The 6,366-nt window shown below is 37.2% G+C and overlaps 1 pseudogene; it reads left to right on the top strand.

Annotated features, from left to right (window-relative positions):
• Positions 1–1,195: 1,195 nt before the first annotated feature.
• On the top strand, positions 1,196–1,464 carry LOC147340001 (dynein light chain 1, cytoplasmic pseudogene; annotated as a pseudogene).
• The last annotated feature ends 4,902 nt before the right edge of the window (positions 1,465–6,366 follow it).

Raw genomic sequence — 6,366 nt, forward strand, 5'->3', positions numbered from 1 at the left:
TTGCATTTCTAGTATAGATAACTTATAACACTCTGCATGCATGCTCATTCACTTCATTTGTGTTTTATTCTTTCACCCTATGGACTGCAGCCCACCAACTCTTCTATGGGATTCTCCAGGCAAGAATAATGAGTGGGTTGCCATGCCCTCATCCAAGAGATCTTCCAGACCCAAGGATCAAACCTGCATCTCTTGCATCTCCTGCACTGGCAGGCAGATTTTTTTTACCAGTAGCACCACCATGGAAGCCCCTCTAACAGTCACAATATATTACTTCACCTATAGTTCACTTGAGTTCAATCGCTCAGTCGTGTCTGACTCTTTGCGACCACATGAATTGTAGCACGCCAGGCCTCCCTGTCCATCACCAACTCCCGGAGTCTACTCAAAATCATGTCCATCGAGTCGGTGATGCCATCCAACCATCTCATCCTCTGTCGTCCCCTTCTTCTCCTGCCCCCAATCCCTTCCAGCATCAGGGTCTTTTCCAATGAGTCAACTCTTCGCATGAGGTGGCCAAAGTACTGGAGTTTCAGCTTCTGCATCAGTTCTCCCAATGAACACCCAGGACTGATCTCCTTTAGGATGGATTAGTTGGATCTCCTTGCAGTCCAAGGGACTCTCAAGAGTCTTCTAACACCACAGTTCAAAAGCATCAATTCTTCAGTGCTCAGCTTTCTTCACAGTCCAACTCTCACATCCATACATGGCCACTGGAAAAACCATAGCCTTGACTAGACGGACCTCTGTTGTCAAGGTAATATCTCTGCTTTCTAATATGCTATCTAGGTTGGACATAACTTTCCTTCCAAGGAGTAAGCGTCTTTTAATTTCATGACTGCAATCACCGTCTACAGTGATTTTGGAGCCCCAAAAAATAAAGTCTGACACTGTTTCCACTGTTTCCCCATCTATTTGCCATGAAGTGATGGGACCAGATGCCATGATCTTCATTTTCTGAATGTTGAGCTTTAAGCCAAATTTTTCACTCTCCACTTTCACTTTCATCAAGAGGCTTTTTAGTTCCTCTTCACTTTCTGCCATAAGGGTGGTGTCATCTGCATATCTGAGGTTATTGATATTTCTCCTGGCAATCTTGATTCCAGTTTGTGCTTCTTCCAGCTCAGCGTTCCTCATGATGTACTCTGCATATAAGTTAAATAAGCAGGGAGCCAGCCCCTACTTCAGTGTAACTATGTGCGACCAAATTGCTGTGATCAAAATTGCCATTGTGTCAGAAGAAATGCAACACAACTTGGTGGAGTGGGCTACTTAGGCATTGGAAAAATATAACATAGAGATAACACTGCAGCCTATATTAAGAAGGAGTCTAACAAGAAACACAATCCCACCTGGCACTGAATCATGAGCTAGAACTTCAGTAGTTACATAACACATTAAGCCAAACACTTCATCTACTTCTACCTGGGCCAAGTGATCATTCTTCTCTTCAAATCTGGCTAAAAGCACAGACTGCTGCACACACCCAGTGATTCATTAAAAAATGAGGACTTGAGCCTAAATTCCAAACACCAGACTTAAACCTTCAGCCTTGTCTAAGGCAACACCTCAATCTTTCAAAGCTTTTTGTATTGCTTTATAGGCATCTCTGTACTAATTTGTTGTGGTTCTAAAACAATTAATAAAACAACTTACATTTATATATGTGTTCTGTTTCTTTCCTCTCTGCTGAATGTTTTTCCTCTTCAAAGTCCACTCCCTTTAAAAACAAAATAAATACATTTGTTAGAGGAATGTGTGTTTTAAAATAAATAAAAATTAAATTATATTTCTGCTAGTGATGATTTCACTTTTTGTATGTTTGAATACATATTTCACTTTCATTATTTAAAGATATTTTTACTGGCTGTATTATTCAAGGTTGCTGTTATTTTCTTTTAGCACTTTGAAGATATTGCTCCAGTCTTCTGATTCATACTTTTTTTCAAAACAATAGTCTGTTATAATTCTTATATTTGCTTCTTTCTGCAAAATGTGTTCCCCCCTCTTTATCACTGATTTTAAGCAAATTGATTTTGACTGTCTTGGTGAGGTTGTCTTCATTTTTTCCCTTGGGGTTTGATTCTTTTAAACCTGTTTTTAAGCTTTGTTAAGTAGGACCAGAAAAGCTTTTGGTTTACATCTTATCTTGCCCCTAAAGTGAGCCAATATCCTTTTGAACAGTTTACCTGATACCTCACATATTATAATTTTTCTACTCAGGCTGGTGAGAACACCAATCATTTGTGTTCCACTTAAGCCTAGAGATTTTTCTGCCAGCTTCTTTCAGGTTATTCCTCCCTTGGCTTCATGTAGCTTCCTCAGATGAATGTTTTGATAAATACTCAGATGAAGACTTAGGGGTGCAGGGAGGGGGGTTCCTTCTGCAGATCTTCAGAGCTTTCTCTCATTGCAACTCTCCTTCTGCTTTACCCTGCCCTGGGAACTGCATACCCTGATGTTCCCAAATTCCCACGTCCATCTGTTCAACTCTCACAGAGGGGCTAACCCTGACTTTCACCACCCTGCAATCTGGTCTGAAAACTCTACCTAGGTATTACGGTGAATGATCATAGGACTCACTTTGTTTGTTTCCTTTTTTTCAAAGATCATTGCTCTACACATGTGTAATGAGAAATATATTTCCCATTGCAAACAAAGGGAAATCAGCTCCAACTAAGCATTTCCACCTAGAACTTTGCATTTCAAGAATGTATTAATATTACTGATGTTAAGTGAGAGATATCTGTATTACTTATCAGAAGAAAGGGTTGTAAGGATCCAGAGCCATATTAAGGCAAGAAACCTGTGGTGGGTGAAATCTAAGCATTATTAACAATTGTGTTGCTAACTTTCATCATGAATTTTGTGGAAAATTGTACTTTTCCCCCTATTTTTCAAAATAATTATTTTAAAGGTATTTTAAAGTTTTTTTTTGTTGTTGTTTGTGTGCTTTTTGTTTTTTAAAAGCTATTCTTTTTGCTCTCTCTTCTGCTTTGAGGGAAAATGCAAGGTAATCTAAGCTGGTGCAAGAGAGACCAGAAGCCAAGAGAAACTGAAAAGAATCCAAATAACTTTGGGTAAATTTTAGCAGTTTTGTAAAAATACATGTAACATTAGATATAATATGGTAACACTTTTAAAGTTATTAAAGTTATATATATTATAATTATAATAAATTGAAGAGTATGACATGATGTTCTATGGTATTTTTATGGAAGCAGTAAGATAACAACAAGGAAAATACTTCTTGTGACTGTATTACTTTCCATGAGGCTTTTCCTTGCTTTGTCTATTAAACTCTGACTGCACACTGAGTTACTGGTATTTAACTTTTGTATCCCATGTAACACCTAATATATGAAGCACTCAGTATTTTTTTTTATTTGGCTGAATGACTTTTACTTTCTCTAAAAGGATTATATTCTCTTGAGATTTGGTTAATTCCACAAAACATTTAAATTTCCATTCTTAGAGGTCTTTGTGCTTAATAATGCATCATTAAGTACGAAGTATTGCTTTCCACTTGGAGAAGGAAATGGCAACCCACTCCAGTGTTCTTGCCTGGAGAATCCCAGGGACGGCGCAGCCTGGTGGGCTGCCGTCTATGGGGTTGCACAGAGTTGGACACGACTGAAGCAACTTAGCAGCAGCAGCAGCATTGCTTTCCACTCAGGAAGCAAGGAGTGGAACAGGGAACATCTGGACATTCATACAACTCCTGTCCAGCTGCTAAGATTCTCACTATTTTCCTACCTGATCAATGTCTCCTCTTAGAAACCTTCACTATATCTAAAATATCACTTGTCACATGCTGACGCAAGGATCTTCTTTTCTTTGAGAGCTACCTGAGAATATGATATCTCTTATATATATATGTTTGCACAATGTATAACTTATATTTGTGAGACACACACATACACACACATTTAATTTGTTGTTTGTTTCTCCCACTAGAATGTAAGCTCCTTGACAGTAGCAACAGTTTTTGATGACCACTTTATCCCCAGAATACAGAAGAGTGAGACACAGAGGAGATATTCAATTAGTATTTGTCAAGTGAATGAACAGATAAGGTAAGAAGTGGATGATACACTTCATTACCCAGAAGCTTCATCATCAAGACTTTTAGTAATACAGGACACATCTACTTTCAGTGATAAGGCAGACTAACTCCTCTGAAAAACTGCTTGTTACAAATCTACAAACCTAGATATGCTGGATAAACATGACCAACAGGTATTTAATTACATATCTGAGCTTTCAGGAAGCTAACAGAAATCACCAGGAGTCACACAGAAATAAAGAGGAAGCTATGAATCAAGTGATATAATGAAGCTGAAACTATGCTCTTTGTTATTTGGGGAATTCTTTGCCTTCCTAGTATCCAAGACACTAGCACCTCCATAAATGGTTAAAGGAGAGGAAGATAAGTCCTTTGCTCCTAGCAAGGAGTGGAACAGAGAACAGGCAAAGGAGGAACAAGAAAGACCCCAGATCAAGCCAAAATCTTCAACTTCAGTGAAAGGATGAACTAAACAAAGAAACAACTTCCTGTCAAGGTCCATTGATAAGCAAAATTATCTATCCTTGTTTGGGTTCTGGGAAGGAAATTTTAATATGGTTTCACTGAGATTTCACAAATTAATTTCTGCCCTCGCTTATGATATGAGTTCTTGCTTTTGCTACCTACATAGTCTGTAAAACTTCACTCCATAAAATTAAAGACATTCTCAGTTGGCAGTAATTTAGGCCACCTCACAGAAGTAAAATGTACTGCCTTTCTGGAAGAAAGTAACCTAAAAAAAGGACACACCAATTGTCCTTGTATAAAATTCCCTGAACTGCAGCTCCAAACAAGCAAAAGTGAAGATGGAAGAAAAGGACAATCTTCATGACCAAGGAATTGAGATATTAAATTATCAGGTAAAGATGATAAAATAAGTATGTGTAAAATGTTTAAAGAAATAAAATGACTGAGAACTTCCTAAAGATGCTTATCACATCTTGGAAACACAACATAAAAATATACAAAATAATATTCTATATTGTTTAGGGATATATAATGTGTGAATAAGAAAATTAAAAAAAACATTATAAGCACTAAATTCAGGATAATGATACCTCTGCAAAGGAAGCAGAGATAGGGAGAAGACAGAGTAATGTAATCTCAGATAATATCTTGACAGGATATAATTCATATTTTAGAAGAACTAATATCAAAGGTCAGTAGTAATATTTCCCTGTTAATCAGGCATAATTTTAAAAATATCTGTGATACACTTTTAGAATTTCATTCAGTTATTAGCATATTTAGGTCAAGGACAAAAATACACAAACTTTTCTAAAAGAGGAGTTTAGAATTGCAAAATGATTGCAGTTATCTTAAAATTTTTACAATTTCTTTCTCAGCTGATTGGACACAGTACTGTTGTTACGAGTCTCGGGTGTCCAAGGCAGTTACCATACTCTCTCCCAGAGCCCCAGTCCTCATGCACACCTTCATTTTAGGATCATTAATGACAAACAGGTAGAAAAAGGTGGAAAAAGCACAACTGAGTGTCATAATAATGACCCTAGGTAAGATTTATGGCAACCTAGAATTGGTTAGAATCTGGAAATTAGAATGGTTCTATTAGAGCTACTTTAATATTTCATGCATATTTGACTTGAAGATATAAAACATTAAATAAGATTTACTGGGTGGCAGATTGGTTAATTTATCAGCTCATATTGGAACCAAGACTCTCAAACACAGCTACACAATAACATCATCTGGCAAAGTTTAAAACATATGGATACCCATCCCTCAGCCCCAGAGAATCTGACTGGATTGGTTTAGGCTAGAGCCAAGGCAATGGTATTTGTTAAAAATTTCCCATATGACTCTGATCTGCAACTAAGAGTTGAGACCCACTTTCTTTGAGCAAAATAGCATGGACAAGGCACGTGTATCTCCATGAAACCCTAAGAATGAAACTGCAGTTTCAAGATCAATATAGCACTCCCAGTGGTCACTGTCAACTGCTTTGACTAGCCTGGAAATGGCCTGAAACCAATTTCTTACCCCTGCCCAAAAACTACAGGAATGCTTTTAGATTGAGGTAAGAGAATTAGGAATATTGGAAGATTCTTATCCCTTTATATTCAGGACCCACACGTTCAGATATGAGTTTAAGCAACCTTATTCCAGATCTCGGCACATTCTGGAATTCAATATGGTTTGTAAAAAACTTTTTTGTTAAAAAGATAATTTTCTGCTATGGAAAATAAAATTGTAAGGTAAAAACTGAGATTTGAAACTGAGATTAAAAAGAGAACAAATGAAAACAATGATAATGTGCTCTACGTATGTGTATATGTGTG

This window comes from Bos grunniens, chromosome X, assembly GCF_055505025.1.
Source record: "Bos grunniens cultivar Pamir isolate PY7600 chromosome X, Bosgru_T2T1.0, whole genome shotgun sequence".
Classification (NCBI taxonomy): domain Eukaryota; kingdom Metazoa; phylum Chordata; class Mammalia; order Artiodactyla; family Bovidae; genus Bos; species Bos grunniens.